Consider the following 17,428-nt stretch of genomic DNA (forward strand, 5'->3'; position numbering starts at 1 on the left):
GAGGGAGGCTTAAAAGCAAGGCTGTTTAGTTCGAATAAAGCTATCTTTGACTGCAGTTTACTGACACCGCTACAACGTGTTTTTATCGCTGGCTGTCCAGACGGAAGGTGCTGAAACGCTTTGTCGCGTGTCTGGAAGAAGTGAAAACTTTCCTGGGCAGCAAAGGGCTCACCTTTCCTGAGCTGGAACAGCCAGAGTGGCTGGAAAAGCTACACTTCATGGTAGACATGACAGCGCACCTGAACACGCTGAACACAGCTCTTCAGGGGAAAGGACGTACAGCCCTGCACATGTTGGAGGATGTTTTGGCATTCGAGCGCAAGTTGACAGTGCTTGCCAGAGATTTACAGAAAGGCACTTTGTCTCACTTCCCCAATTTGAGAGAGTTCAAACAAGGTCACGACATGATAATTTCGGAGTATTTACATTCTGCAATCATCGCAATGCAAACATCGTTTGGGAAACGCTTCTGTGAGTTCAGAGAGGAAAAAAACACATTATCCTTCCCGGTCACTCCCTTAAGCATCGATCCTTCCCTACTGAATACGACTGCATTGGCAGGTGTGAGTCAACCTGATCTTGAGATGGAACTGGCCGACATAGCCGACAAAGACATATGGGTGTCCAAGTTTAGACGCTTGACAGCAGACCTTGAAGATGTTGCCCGTCAGAAGGCCGTTCTTGCTCAGAAACACAAATGGAGTGATATTGAAAACCTCACAGATGACAGCTTGCGATCCTGTGTAAAGATGAAGGTGACATCATACAGCCCTGATGTGCAGACGCTGTGCGCTGAGGTCCAGGAGCAGAAATCCCATTAACCAAGTATGATAAATATTTTAATTGCCTATTATTTTACTTATATTCATATTTTTTCATAGTTCAGTGAAATAGTCCTTTCATTTTTCAGGATGACAGCTGGCTGACGTTATTTTTGGTTTGCTGCTGGCGGAAAATTTAAGTTCGGCGTTTTTCATAAATACAAGAAGGACTCAAATAGACATTGAATATTTTACTTAAAAGTAACTTTCAACCCAACGTCTTTTTTTCGGAGTTCAAAATGTTTTTGTTGCATGCAGAAATGTAATTTCGTTTTCTCTGCAGGAGTTCATCAATTTCATAAATGCAACACATTATAGTTTGTTTATACATAGCATAAAGGCAAAAAAAAACGTTGTATGCAGTGTTATTTCATTTTAAATGTCAAACGGGTTTTGCGGCTCCCAGTGTTTTCTTTTCTGTGGGAAACGGGTCCAAGTGGCTCTTTCAGTGGTAAAGGTTGCTGACCCCTGCCCTAGATCATAGAACTTTGGCAATCATACATGTTTGGGTAACAAGCTGTTAGTAAGGTTTCTTTGTAATGACTGTGTTCTCACTCAGTGAAAACTGGATGAAATTCTGCAAGCAAAAGACTGCTTTTCAGCTTTGCAGTCTCGTTTCACTTGGAATTGTGTGGGAGCGAAGAAATCTCTGAAAGGGCTGGTATACAGCCTATTCTGGATGCTCGCTGGCTTAGGTAGATGGAGCATGTGCCTTGGAGTCTTCCCAGGTCTCTGCTTCATAAGCAACCACACAGAGTAGCCCAAGAGAGAAGAGTAAAGTACATGGTCAAGCAAGTTTGAAACCTGGTATTCCTTGTGATAACTAGGAGAACACTGTCTACAATTGCTGCCTGGAAGTGCTGAGACGAGTTTGGTTGCAGTCACCAAACCAGAAACTCACCAGAAAGCAAAGCTGAGATTCACTGTCCAACACTGAAGCATTCAGCATTCTTTAGATCTCTGGATTTGTGGCCACAGTCAGAAGGCTTGTGTTTGCACAAACCCAGTTTCTCAGAAACCTTTGATTTGTCGTCTCTCCTTTGATGTGTCAGTTTTTTTTGGAAGGCTTATGTGCCAGTGGCTTTTGCCAACTTGTACTCCTCAATACTTACACGAGATACTACATGAACATTGGCTTCTCTAACTTCCGTAAATGCCCCTCCTCCCCTTCTTACCCCATCCCTGACATATTTAGTTGTTTGCCTGTTCTCCATCTTCCTCTGGTGCTCCCCACCCTTTCTTTCTCCTGAGGCCTCCTGTCCCATGATCCTTTTCCTTCTCCAGCTCTGTATCACTTTTGCCAATCACCTTTCCAGCTCTTAGCTTCATCCCACCCCCTCCGGTCTTCTCCTATCATTTCGCATTTCCCCCTCCCACCACTACTTTCAAATCTCTTATTAGCTTTCCTTTCGGTTAGTCCTGACGAAGGGTTTCGGCCCAAAACGTCGACAGCCCTTCTCCCTATAGATGCTGCCTGGCCTGCTGTGTTCCACCAGCATTTTGTGTGTGTTGCTTGAATTTCCAGCATCTGCAGATTTCCTCGTGTTTGCTCTGTAAAGATACTACAGCTGCTGGGAATCCATAGCAACACAAGACAAACACAAACATCTATACAGTCGGCACTCCTTATCTGCGAATTCCACATGTACGAATTCAACCAACCGCGAATTGCAAAAACCCAGAAGTGCTCTTCCAGCACTTGTTGTTCGAGCATGTACAGATTTTTTTTCTTGTCATTATTCCCCAAACAACGCAGTATAACAACTATTTTACATAGCATTTACATTGTATTAGGTATTATAAGTAATCTAGAGATGATTTAAAGTATACGGGAGGATGTGTGTGGGTTATTGTGGATCGGGATAGAAAAAAAATCAGAAGTTCTCTTACTAAGAGAGTGGGAAAGGTACATCCAGTATTATTTAGCGTCAGTTAGCCGAATGTTTGTCTTAGTATATAGTATATATTTTACCTTTCTATGCATATAAAACACTTAAGAACGTATGTTTCAGCGCTGGGCTAGGGAAGTTCCTGAGTTTGATCCAGTGACAGACCATTTCCCAGCGCTCTCTCCACCGTGCCAGGTTGATGTGGAGGATCAAAAACCCAAAAACCCCAAAACCCAATAATTAAACCACTGCGTTGCTTAGTAATAATTGTAGCTTCATCTGGGCAGAGCCTTTCCCACTTTATCCTTTAAAATTGTTCTGAGCGTTGACCGACGTAGCCTAACACTTTCCCAATGGCCGATGGCGTTTCACCTCTTTCCGATCACTTTATTATTTCCAATTTATTTTCATTCGTGATCGTGATTATTTTCATGAACAGAAACACTGTGGATTCAGAGTTCTGCCGCCGGGTCCTAATGTCCAGGTTAAACAAGACAGGTTAAATAAGGTCTGGGGTTCCACTGGGTCCTAAGGCCCACTGCATTGAGACAGGTTGAATAAGGGACTTGAGCATCCGCGAATTTTGGTATACGCGAGTGGTCCCAGAACCAATCCCTCGCAGATAAGGAGCGCGGACTGTATTTCAATCCAGCAACAATCTCTGACACATTGAAAGAGGGGGAAAAAAACTGCATTAGGCACATGGCTTCAGAATTCTCATGCATTTCAATCCAACTGCTTGGATTGCAACAACTGATGTCAGGTGTATTCCCAATAATTTCTTCCAAGTTTGCAAAGAGATCTTCAAGAAGTTGTTCAAATTGTATAATTTGAGATTTTTCTTACTTTTTAAAAAGCAAAGAATAGGAGCTTAAATTTACAATTTTAAAATAAAAGAAACTTGTAGCAGTCATAAGCCACTCATCATGTAAAGATAATGCAACTAAACTCCTCAGTAAATATTCCATAACTATAATGCTGTATATGGTACTGTATGGTAGTTATATTTTTAGATCAATAAGTTGTGTAGATGATCTATTCATAAAGCAAACACTGCCATGTGAATCCCAAATTGTCCACTTGTTTCCACAAATACTCAGGGGCAAGTCTACAGTTACTTGAAAGTAGGTACACAGTAGATGGGGTTGTAAGGAATGTATATGGCATATGTTTGCCTTCATACTGTAGATCTGGGCATTGTGAATAAAGATTGTGATGCTTTGTTGCAGCTGTACAAAACTTTGGCTAGGACACATTTGGAGTATTGTGTGCAGCACATTATAGGAAGGAGGAGGATACTTTGGAGATGACAAAGAATTTGTTCACCAGGGCTGTCAGCTGGATTACACCACGTTAGCTATAAAGTGTGGCTTGACAAGCTTGGGTTTTCTCTGGAGTACTGACTGAGGGGTGAACAGATAGAAGTACATAATTATGAGAGGCATAGATAGGGTAGATAGAGTATACACACACGCACGCACACACATAGTGATTATTTCAATTGCGTGTCATGGTCAACAAAACCATCACGAGTTGAAGGGCCTACTCCTTTGCTTTATACTATTCCATGTTCTTGATAAAATACCTTGAACCAGTGCCAAAAAAAAAGATTAAGCAAAGCTTAAGAAATGCACTTTAAAAACAGAGTAGTTCATGTTAAAATGTTGCTCTTATATGTCATGCTAATAAGGACATAACCTGCAAAATAAAGTGCAAGTGAATCATGCATGCAATTTCATCACTTGGATTTCATTTCACCAGGTAGCGATTCTGCCTTCACTAATTTACATTGATACCCACCATATCTTGGACTAAAGACAAACTCATTGTCAGGATTCACCCAATTCATATTACTAAACTCTTACTCTAAAATGCATGCTTTCCCTTCAGTGTCATGTCCCTTACACCTGGGACTTCTCTCGTCCCTCTTTTTGAAAGTATGGTGCATATACACCAAATGGTGGAAAATAACGATAAACAGCATTACAATTTTGAGGCTTGTTAGGGTACCAAATTAAAATCCAGACCAAAACCAATGACCTACAATTCAAATGCAGTTTGTGTCCAGTGACATAACTTTGACCACTACCATCCAGAGCTCTGTCCAGGCATACTCAACCCACCTACCTCCAAGAGAAGGACCACAGCCTTGTTGAGGATTGAAGGCTTGCGTGCCTCAATGACCAAGACAGCTATACTCACTGGAGTCAGAACTTCACTCTTTTTCTCTTAGTAGGGTCACCCATGTCAACCAGGTCAAAGGGTAGAGGCCAGACTAAGAGAGGTCCACTGATCCTCCAGGTTTGGGGGCTCATCTCAGGGCTAACAAAGCTGACTGGTAAAACAAAATTGTAACAGAAATGGCAATGAAGAATCTTAAAGGGACTTTTATTGCTGCCCTAAATGCCAGCAATATAACGGGCAAAACAGAAGACACTCAACACAGCAACAGACAATCCCTGCGTAGCTCCTGCTAAAGGACAACACAGTACTTACAAAGTAAATGCACTTATAGGACCCCGAGAATTAGCACATCTATAGAAGAGCCAATCCAGCCAGTTCTAATCCAAGCAAGTCAGATGACCCAAACACAAGATTTACAGTTCACCTCCTTCTGGCAGCCAGGTTTGGATTAGTCAAGAGACTAAGTTGAAGGGCCGAAGGAATTATAGATGGGGAACTTTTACTCCTATCATTTCGCATTTCCCCCTTCCCCCTCTACTTTCAAATCTCTTACTATCTTTCCTTTCGGTTAGTCCTGACGAAGGTCTCGGCCCGAAACGTCGACATCGCTTCTCCCTGTAGATGCTGTGTTCTACCAGCATTTTGTGTGTGTTGTTGTTTGAATTTCCAGCATCTGCAGCTTTCCTCGTGTTTGTTCCCCGATATTCAATTTTTTTTTTAGAAAATTAAAGTTTGGAAATTTAAAATTTGCTCTTTTCTACTAAAAATGCTCTAGAACAGGGGTGACCAACTTTTTACATTCCATGCGTCAACTTCTTCACGCACATGTTCAGATGCGCCATACAAATCTTGTAAAAATATGTTAATATAGAAATATTTAGCATTCCTACATGATATATTGATTTAATTTAAAAACAAGATAAGCATTACTTACCTTAATGAAACTTTCAACAAATATATTTTGTCTTTTGATTTCATCATTTTTCTTAATCAGGTATTCTTTCCGTAACTCAGACCCAAGCACTAGCTTCAGTTTTCCTTCTATTTCAGTTTGATATTGTGTTTTATAGTGTCTATTAAGATCATGTCTTCTATTACATGAGAAAGTATCTTCACAAACAATGCACAATGGTTTTCCTGTCAGACCCACTATAAATAAGAACTCATTTTCCCACTATTAGTTGAATCCACGTTTACTATCACTTTCTGCTTTTCTTTTGCTCATTTTCTTTTGCACTGTGATGGGTAACTGAATGTAAAAACAAGGCTTAATTGTCAAAAAAGTGCAGAACTGCAAACGTTCACAAAGGACGAACAAAGCACAACTCCGTAACACACGAGTGCCAATTGTAAACTGACCGGCAAAAAACCTGCGATCAAATAAGTATCAAACATGTATTGAACAGTTATGGAATGAGTGCAGAACAAAAGTCTTTCTTTCCTAGTTTGACTCATTAAACATTTTTTTAATTCAAACCAGATTAATGTGAAAGATAACATTCACCAAAAGATGTGCATGAAATAATAAAATTGCTAAAAATTAGTGCTAAGTTTTAGATTTTTTTCCTCAGTAAAACCCATTTCTAACTCTGAGCTACCTGAATTCCTGTTATAGATTTTTTTTCCTACAAATGGGTTTTTGGTTAATACTTTTTGAATGAGTAGGCTTGCTTTTTTTTATTATTATCACTGGGGTGCAATGCGCCTCTTTAATTATCCAATGCACCATTTCTGGCACATGCGCCACAGGTTGGCCATCCTTGCTCGAGAAGATGACACCAGTGAACAATCAGTCAAGAGTGACATTCTCCAGACAATTCACATAACTACTACTTTCAATTATTTTTCTTTCAAACATGGTTCTGCTATTAGTGATCCACATTTAGGTGGTGTGCTTTCTGACCAATTGAGCATTCTGTCACTTTGGTTTCTCAGAGAGTATTCGGGGAGGTCTCGAGCGAAGCATGCAGCCTCACGGTAAGAAGCCTGGAGACGGGGTGCGAGCTCATGATCAACACCATTTCTCACCAATCAAAGCAGTGAGCGAGATTGAAATCATCGAGGCGGGAGCACAAGGCGAGCGGGTGTTGAGCACCATCTATCAGACACTCACTGCTGCCAGAGGAAGGAGTCTGCGTGTGACGGTCTTCCTCTCCCTTGTCACTCCCGGAGGAAGGTCCCTGCATACAAACGGTCTCCTGCTCACTGCGCCCACAGTCCAAGGTCTTAAGCAAGGTTTAATCAACGCAGTTTGCGCATTGGACCCATAGTTCATGTTATGAGTTGTTTCTGGTCAATTCTTTTATTTTGTTGGTGCTATTTTGGGCAATTATGGATCAGAGTGACCTGCAGATAACAAACACTGAGGTAAACTGAATACGCCCAAACACTTACATTTTTGTGTATTTTTAAACTCATCTTTTGACATTTGCACAATTTGTTTTTTTGATGTTTTGTTGATGTTTTCCTTTGAGCGGGTTCCATGATTTTCTTTGTTTTGTGGGTGCATACAGGAAGAGGAATCTCAGTGATGCATGCTGCATACATACTTTGATAATAAATACAATTTGAACTTTGACACTAATGCAAAATCAAAAAAACATCTAAAACAAAATTGATATAAAAATCTGGGGTGTCTAAAATTTTTGCACAGTGCTGTACATGGAAAGTCAAACTTCCTAGGTGTAATTTTCTTCATTCCTATATATATTTTTGCTGCCAGAATTTATCACTTGGTATCTCAGATAATCTGCTAAATTTAATTCCAGGGAGTCTCAACTGACAAATTCTATAAACCTGCTTGTCATTCTTTAAATTATCTCTGGGCAACATTTTGCAGAATTATACTAAAATACATCTTGTGCAAATTTCATATCATAAAGTAATTTGCAAAACTGATCTTCCTTTTCTACTCTCCCTGCCATAACTAATTTAAATAATCAACAACAGACTGAAATAGAAAAAGGAACCACGAATTTTTAATAACAAGATGCAAGTTAGAAGGTACAGAGAGGTTATCAAACAATTATTTTGACAAAGGTGACAAAGATTTAATAAATGGCTTACAGGTAGCAGATAGCAAGCATGCATTAGCTAGAACTACTTCAACAGACAGAAGGCTGAATAACCATCTCTTGTGCTGTGATTTAAACAAATTGTGGACTCATTGTATCAGACATTTTATCAGAAATCTGAACACAATTGCAGGAGAATGCAAATCTGAGCCCTAGCAATATAGCACTTACTGCAAACATCAAAATCAACAGCCCATACGTTCTGGTTGTATATCATTCTACTGCAATGCAGGTGTGCTTAAAGACATTTCCCTTCATTGTTCATCCAAATGTTTAAAGTTTTGGAGGAATACCCCACAACAGGCTGTAACCTACAACTCACAATAGACCACTGCAATCAAAATGTGAAAACTAATGCATATGGATTATACCAAATCTTTATAAGTCATGAAATCAGTCCACATCACAATAAACAATATACCAATAATGCTACAATACTTCATATGCAGAAATGATTCATTGTTCAAAATACATATAGCTGTTTAAAAAAAAAGTCAAAAAAGTGTAAGGGGCACATACCAAAGCAAGCCAGCTTCAGTAATTTTCAAATATGCTCATACAATTAAATGCATATTATGTTAACAACCATTCACACAAAACAGGAAATTTCTCTCGATGGTCATCCTGTTAAAGAGTTCAAAGCAGAGCACTGCGCTACGCAGTTTCCTCAATTGGCCATTTTCATTTCAACAAGTGAAGACATTGATGAAGGCATTGAGAATAACATCAGCAAGCTGGGTGGCAGTGTGACATGTGATGAGGATGTTAGGAGAATTCAGGGTGACTTGGATAGGCTGGGTGAGTGAGCAGATACTTGGCAGATGATGTTTAATGTGAATAAGTGTGAGGTTATCCACTTTGGGAGTAAGAACAGGAAGGCAGATTATTATCTGAACGGTGTAAAGTTAGGTAAGGGAGAAATACAAAGATCTAGGAGTCCTTGTTCATCAGTCACTGAAGGTGAATGAGCAAGTGCAGCAGGCAGTGAAGAAGGCTAATGGAATTTTAGCCTTTATTACAAAGGGAATTGAGTACAAGAGCAAGGAAATCCTCTTGCATTTGTACAGGGCCCTGGTGAGACCACACCTGGAGTATTGTGTACAGTTTTGGTCTCCAGGGTTAAGGAAGGACATCCTGGCTGTAGAGGAAGTGCAGTGTAGATTCACAAGGTTAATTCCTGGGATGTCAGGACTGTCTTACGCAGAGAGGTTAGAGCGACTGGGCTTGTACACGCTGGAATTAAGGAGATTGAGAGGGGATCTGATTGAAACAAGTAAGATTATTAAGGGATTGGACAAGATAGAGGCAGGAAAAATGTTCCAGATGCTGGGACAGTCCAGTACCAGAGGGCATGGTTTGAGAATAAGGGGTAGGTCATTTAGGACAGAGTTAAGGAAAAACTACTTCTCCCAGGGAGTTGTGGGGGTCTGGAATGCACTGCCTCGGAAGGTAGTGGAGGCCAATTCTCTGGATGCTTTCAAGAAGGAGTTGGATAGGTATCTTATGGATAGGGGAATCAAGGGATATGGGGACAAGGCAGGAACAGGTATTGAAAGTAGATGATCAGCCATGATCTCAAAATGGCGGTGCAGGCTCGAAGTTCTGCACCTATTCTGCATCTTCTACATCTACTTCTGCACCTATTGTCAATAAGTTATAAGAAAACACAATGCACTTTGTTTTGTTTAAATCCACTGGTTTGAAGTACAGTAATTTAAAGTGGGAATTTAATACTACATAAAAATATCAATTAAGAGCAGAGACAAACAGGCAATTTTCACCTCCCAAAAGACTGACAAATTCAAACAATATTAGCTTGGTACCAATCAATAAAGAAACAAACCACCTTAAGTGGTAGCAGAAAGGGATTGACAGCAAATCAATGAACCAGTATCAAGAGAACTGCAGACTCCCACAGTTATCCAGCCAGATTTTGTCAAGGATTATTCCATTCTCCATTACACCATTACTTTCCCTGTTTGAAAGTACTTTCCATAACAATGGCCCCTATTTGCAGGTTCTTCCCCACCTCTCCTTTAGTCAAGGCTACTTCACTAATGTCCTTATTTTGTGGCCCACACATTCTCCTCAAACCCGTAGATGGGATCTCAGTGCTTTCATGTTCCAGCACTGCAACTTCCGCATTCAAAAATCATCTTTTGCCATTTCCACCATCCACCTCAAATCCCTTCTCTCAGCATACAAAGGAGAACACCCACACCTTGCAACATCCTGGCTTAAAATTAAGCAATATTAACCTTGATGCCCCCTTACCTGGCATGCAGAATTACTTAACTTCCATCATTGAATAAAACCAAAATTAAAATTTGTATTAAATCCTATTGTGTACCTAAAGACATTTTCAACAATACTCACACACAAAACCTTGGCTGACTGTTTCCTTCTGCAGCAATTGAACAGAATTGCTAAAAATCTGCTTAGATTTAACCCTCTTCAAATTGGAGCAAAGGGTATAAAAATGGGAGAATTATAGATGCTGTTGAGGCTGTTTGACGGGAGTGAGACAGGCCAGCTGGTTGAGTGGCATCACAGCAATGTTGCACTCAACAACAGCTAAGCCAAGGATCTGATTGTGGATGGGGAAGTCAAGCAAACACACACCAGTCCCCATTGAAAGGTCTGTAATAGAAAGAGTGAGTTCCTCGTCTATAACTCCATCTCCAAGAATCCATCCTGAGCCCAGCGCAGATGCAACAATGACGAAGGCATGCCAGCAACTCCACTTTCTTAGGACTTTAGAGAAATGCAGCATGTCGTTTAAAACTGATAAGGTTCAACAGTAGAGTAGAAAGCATTCTGAGCAACTTCATCATGGGCTGGTATGGAAACTCCAGTGTACAGGAACACAAGAGGCTGCAGAAAGTGACGACTCAGCCAGTTCCATCAGAGGAGCAGCTCGCCCCACCATCAAGGACATATACAAGGGCCAATATCTCAAAGCACCATCGCCATCTGGGGCAATAGAAACCTGAAGATCCACAACTCAAGGTTCAGCAACAGATTCTTTCCCACAGCCATCAAATTCTTGATCCACCCTTAATTTTACCTTGGATTATACTTCCACCATTTGCACTAACATGATATATACTTTGACTTATTTAGTCATGCAATTAATATATAAATTACATTTATGTTTGTCTTGACTGTAATGTACTGTGGTGCTGCTGCAAAAATGTTTAATCCTCTTACACATCTGTTTTACACCAAAAAAAAATCAATGTCTATTTTTTATCCAATGAAAAGGAGAAATGTCAAATCAACTTGGCAACTCTTCTGATTGGAATCCAGGGATTTCATATCTCTTGAGTAACCCTTGAACTAGTAGCAACTTGAAAACACAGTAGTTAGATCCTTACCTCCTCTAACTATACTGTTTTGGCTTAATCATTCAAAAAGTTGTCAATTAGGAAGACACCAAAACAATGCAAGCCTCTGCTGTCTTTCAATCTTTGATAAACTATTTCTGTATTAGTCACTTTTGCTAGGTATGTGCATGCAATTTCAGCTGGCATTATTCCACATATTCACACAGGTCTGTGTGTCCCTTGAGTGCTGCCTCCTCCAATTCCACTACCCTGCCCAGCTTTGTATTATCCAGAAATCTGACAGCTTTGCATTGAGTTTTTGGATGTAGGTTTTTTTAAAATTTAATAAAAATAGCAGGACCCAAAGCACACCAGCCCAGTTATTCCCCTCACGCAACTACACAAACACAGCTCTTCCCATCTCACAGCTTTGAATTTAATTTTTTTTAAACATAGAATTCCACCCCCCCCCACTCCCCAACCCCTACCCAATATATTTTATTACTGCAGATGAGCCCATACCTTTGCCATTGTTGACCTCTGCCAAACAATAATTTGAATGAAAACACTTGAAAAAAATTCCTGGGGAAAAAAGTTACAGCATTGACCGCGTGGATAGCCAGAGGCTTTTTTGCAAGGCTGAAATGGCTAACACGAGAGGGCACCGTTTTAAGGTACTTGGAAGTAGGTACAGAGGAGATCAGGGATAAGTTGTTTTTTTATGCAGAGCATGGAATGGGCTGCCGGCAACTGTGATGGAGGTGGATACGATAGGGTCTTTTAAGAGCCGCTTGGACAGGCATATGCTCAGAAAAATATAGGGCTATGGGTAACCCTAGGTAATTTCTCAAGTAAGGACATGTTCGACACAGCTTTGTGGGCTGAAGGACCTGGTGTTGTAGGCTTTCTATGTTTCTAAGGGCATATCTTTGCTTGTGAAAGTAGTAGTAACTGATCTGATGACTTAGAAAGAAGGCTGCCCAGAAAAAGAAAATCAGTCTGATCTTTCGGATAACTTCAGTGTATGGATCAAATTGTTCTCAACTTCCATATCTCTGCATTGCTGTGTGGAAGTGAGGACCATGTAGATCAGGTGCCATATCTAACATTCTGCAGCACTGGTGGACCTCAGACTAACTTTAACAAAAGGGCCATTGCTAAAAACACTTTTTTTTAAAGAAAACAGTGATAAAAAAAAATACTATAAATTCATTATCTTCAGTTTCAGATGGAATGTTTTGCAAGAAATAAAAACAAGCCTTAATCCAAGCAAAGCCAAAAAAGAATAGCACAGATGCACAAGACAACACAAAAACCCCAAGAACACAGCAGTAGAGCAAGAGTATAAGAGACTAGTTTAAGTACATTGCTGTTACTGCTTCAGTAGATAAATTGGAGGTGGGGCTCACGATAATGTTAATCATGCTAAATGCCAATTTACTCAAGCAGTCTACAAAAGAAGTAGAATACAAGTTGCAAAAATTTTCCCCCTTAGAAGAGCCACTCTCCAGAAAGGTGCAAGGAGTGACGGATACTTGCATATAGACTTCCTATGTGCACATGGTTTATCTGCTCCTCACAGCAGATGGGGAAGCAAGCTATTCACCCAGGCAAGATAAAGAGATACTACCTAAGAAAAGCACTGTAAGCAATTTACAGCACTGTAAAGTGTGCCTGTAGTACAAAGATTTAAGAATACATTGCAGTGAACCAAATAGCAGGATTGCAGAGACATGGCAATAAAGAGATCAGGACTGGGAAAGAAATACATTACATGCTTTAATAAAGAGAGAGGATATAACTATTGATTAACAATAACAATGGCAACAGTAAAAAGGTACATAACTCAAATCTGAAATGGGATCTAGATACGAGATGGTAAAACATCAATTTCACTAACAGGATTCTCTACATATCACCTAACCAGTTGGGGAAATGCACAGAGTTTTCAAATTACCAAAACAGATTACCCAGACTCGGCAAGTATAATGCAGTCACAGCACAGCTACAGCCCCTTCATTCCAACCAGTCCATACTGACCCTGGTGCCCACCAAGCTTGTTCCAATTTCCTTTGGCTCATATCCCTCAAAGACCCACCCTTCCTTTCCAGGTACCCATCCACGCACTTCTTAAACGATTTTATTGTACCTGTTTCAACCATTTCTTCTGGCAGCTCATTCCATTTACTCATCACCCTCCGGAGAAAAAGACTGCCCTTCAGGTCCCTTTTAAGCCTTTCCCCTCCCACCCTAAATTATGCTACTTAGTTTTGGACACTTCTACCCAGGGGAAAACTATCAACATCCACCCTATCTATGCCCCTCATAATGTTAAGCATTTCTATAATGAAAATCCTCATTCTCCAATATCCTAAACAATAAAGGCCTAAAACTCTCTAAAACTCAGGCCCTCTACACATGACAACATCCTCAAATTGTTTCTGCACTCTTTCCAATTTAACTACATCTTTCCTTTTAAAGGATGACCAAAACTGTACACAATACTCCAAGTGTGGTGTTCCACAACTTATACAACTCCTATACTCACTGACCTGACTGAAGGCCAGAGTGCTGAGCATCCTTCTTCCACCAACCCACCTACCAGTGATGCTGTTTCCAACAAACTATGCACTTGTATTCAAGTCCCTTTGTTCTGGTCCACTCCCTAGTGCCCCCACCATTCATAGTACAAGTCCTATGCTGCCTTGACTTTCCAAAATGCATCAATGCACACGTATCTGTATTGAAATCCATTTGCCACCACTCAGCCCACTTACCCTAATTGATTACCAGCAAATATAAAATGATGAGGGGTGTCAATCAGATAAATTGCAAGAAGCTTCCCCACCCACCCCAGCCCCACTCATCCCCCATATCAGACAGAGATAAAGATGAGGGAGCACAAGGAGACATTCTTCACCCAGAAAGGCAAGTACAGGGAATGGGCTGCTGGAGAGAATAGTTGAAAAATAGAAACACAGAAAATAGGTGCAGGAGTAGGCCATTCGAGCCTGTACTGCCATTCAGTATGATCATGGCTGATCATCCAACTCAGAACCCTGTACCTGCTTTCTCTCCATACCCACTGTATGTATCCCTTTAGCAGTAAGGGCCATATCTAACTTCCTCTTAAATATAGCCAATGAACTGGCCTCAACTGTTTACTGTGGCAGAAAATTCCACAGATTCACCACTCTCTGTGTGAAGAAGTTTTTCCTCATCTCGGTCCTAAAAAAACTGTGCCCCTCGTTCTGGACTTCTCCAACATCGGAGACAATCTTCCTGCATCTAGCCTGTCCAATCCCTTTAGAATTTTATACGTTTCAATAAGATCCCCCCTCAATCTTCGAAATTCCAGCAAGTACAAGCCAGGTTGATCCAGTCTTTCTTCATATGAAAGTCCTGCCATCCCAGGAATCAATCTGGTGAACCTTCTCTGTACTCCCTCTATGGCAAGAATGTCTTTCCTCAGATTAGGAGACCAAAGCTGCACACAATATTCCAGGTGTGGTCTCACCAAGGCCTTGTACAACTACAGTAGAGCCTCCCTGCTCCTGTACTCAAATCCTCTTGCTTTGCATACCATTTGCCTTTTTCACTGCCTGCTGTACCTGCATGCCCACTTTCAATGACTGGTGTACAATGACACCCAGGTATCGTTGCACCTCCCCTTTTCCTAATCGGCCACCATTCAGATAATAATCTGTTTTCCTGTTCTTGCAACCAAAGTGGATAACCTCACATTTATCCACATTAAATTGTATCTGTCATGAATTTGCCCACTCACCTAACCTATCCAAGTCACCCTGCATTCTCTTAACATCCTCCTCACAGCTAACACTGCCGCCCAGCTTCGTGTCATCCACAACCTTGGAGATGCTACATTTAATTTCCTTGTCTAAATCATTAATACATATTGTAAACAACTGGGGTCCCAGCACTGAGCCTTGCGGTACCCCACTAGTCACTGCCTGCCTTTCTGAAAAGGTCCCATTTATTCCCACTCTTTGCTTCCTGGATGCCAAACAATTCTCTAACCACATCAATACCATACCCCCAATACCGTGTGCCTTAAGTTTGCACACTAATCTCCTGTGTGGGACCTTGTCAAAAGCCTTCTAAAAATCCAAATATACCACATCCACTGGTTCTCCCCTATCCACTCTACTAGTTACATCTTCAAAAAATTCTATCAGATTCGTCAGACATGATTTTCCTTTCATAATTCCATGCTGACTTTGTCCGATGATTTCACCGCTTTCCAAATGTGCTGTTATCACATCTTTGATAACTGACTCTAGCATTTTCCCCACCACCGATGTCAGGCCAACCGGTCTATAATTCCCCAGTTTCTCTCTCCCTCCTTTTTTAAAAAGTGGGGTTACATTAGCCACCCTCCAATCCTCAGGAACTAATCCAGAATCTAAAGAGTTTTGAAAAATTATCACTAATGCATCCACTATTTCTTGAGCTACTTCCTTAAGCACTCTGAGATGCAGACCATCTGGCCCTGGGGATTTATCTGCCTTTAATCCCTTCAATTTACCTAACACCGCTTCCCTACCAACAGGTATTTCCCTCAGTTCCTCTGTCTCACTAGACCCTTGGTCCCCTACTATTTCCGGAAGATTATTTATGTCCTCCTTAGTGAAGACAGAATCAAAGTAGTTATTCAATTGGTCTGCCATGTCCTTGTTCCCCATGATCAATTCACCTGTTTCTGACTGTAAGGGACCTACATTTGTCTTAACCAATCTTTTTCTTTCCACATATCTATAAAAGCGTTTACAGTCAGTTTTTATGTTTCCTGCCAACTTTCTCTCATAATCTTTTTTCCCTTTCCTAATTACGCCCTTTGTCCTCCTCTGCTGGACTCTGAATTTCTTCCATTCCTCAGGTGTGTGTCACTTTTTCTGGCTAATTTGTATGTTTCTTCTTTGGATGTTTCTTCTTTGGACTTGATACTATCCCTGATTTCCCTTGTCAGCCACAGGTGCACTACCTTCTCTGGTTTATTCTTTTGCCAAACAGGGATGAACAATTGTTGTAGTTCATCCATGTGATCTTTAAATGCTTGCCATTGCATGTCCACTGTCAACCCTTTAAGTATCATTTGCCAGTCTATCTTAGCTAATTCACATCTCATACCTTCAAAGTTACCCTTCTTTAAGTTCAGAACCTTTGTTTCTGAATTAACTATGTCACTCTCCATCATAATGAAGAATTCCCCCATATTATGGTCACTCTTACCCAAGGGGCCTCGCACAAGATTGCTAACTAACCCTTCCTCATTGCTCAATACCCAATCTAAAATGTCCAGCTCTCTAGTTGGTTCCTCGACATGTTGGTTCAGAAAACCATCCCGCATACATTCCAAGAAATCCTCTTCCTCAGCATTTGGTTCACCCAATCTATATGTAGATTGAATCTATATGCAGATTATAACTACTGTTCCTTTATTGCACGCGTTTTTAATTTCCTGTTTAATGCCATCCCCGACCTCACTACTACTGTTAGGTGGCCTGTACACAAATCCCACCGGTGTTTTCTGCCCCTTAGTGTTATGCAGCTCTACCCATATTGATTCCACATCCTCCAGGCTAATGTCCTTCCTTTCTATTGCGTTAATCTCCTCTCTAACCAGGAACACTACCCCACCTCCTTTTCTTTCCTGTCTATCCCTCCTGAATACTGAATTTCCCTGGATGTTGAGCTCCCATCCTTGGTCACCCTGGAGTTGAATTTGGATCGCTAACAGAACTTAAGCTGCGTCTAGATGAGCATTTGAAGAGCCAAGGCCTATGAATCAAATGCTAGGGTAGGCAGCTTCATAGCAGTCCTTCCGTAAGTCTGGATGTTGGGATCTTCAGTGTTAATTCCATTCACAAAGTTAAGGAACAGAGGGAGAGTCCCAACATTGTGGAGGGAAGGCAATGAAGGTGCCTGGCTATGGTACTGTTCTGTCAATGGTATGTTTGACCTGTAACAATCATCTCCCATTTTGTAAGATGGAGGGGCTTACCATTGGAAGGCTAGGCTTTCTCTTTGCCTCCCATTGATTCAGGTTTGCGAGGGATTCCTCAAGGTCGTTTTCTCCCTCTCTCACACTGTTACTTCGCAAACTGTGACTCCAA

General features: G+C 41.0%; 1 protein-coding gene across 7 annotated transcripts in view; it reads right to left on the reverse strand.

Annotated features, from left to right (window-relative positions):
- Window positions 1-17,428, reverse strand: part of LOC132404620 (prominin-1-A-like) — a 161,383-nt gene that overhangs the window by 142,998 nt on the left and 957 nt on the right. The gene's annotated exons all lie outside the window — the stretch shown is intronic.

Source organism: Hypanus sabinus, chromosome 14, assembly GCF_030144855.1.
Source record: "Hypanus sabinus isolate sHypSab1 chromosome 14, sHypSab1.hap1, whole genome shotgun sequence".
In the NCBI taxonomy this organism is placed as follows: Eukaryota; Metazoa; Chordata; class Chondrichthyes; order Myliobatiformes; family Dasyatidae; genus Hypanus; species Hypanus sabinus.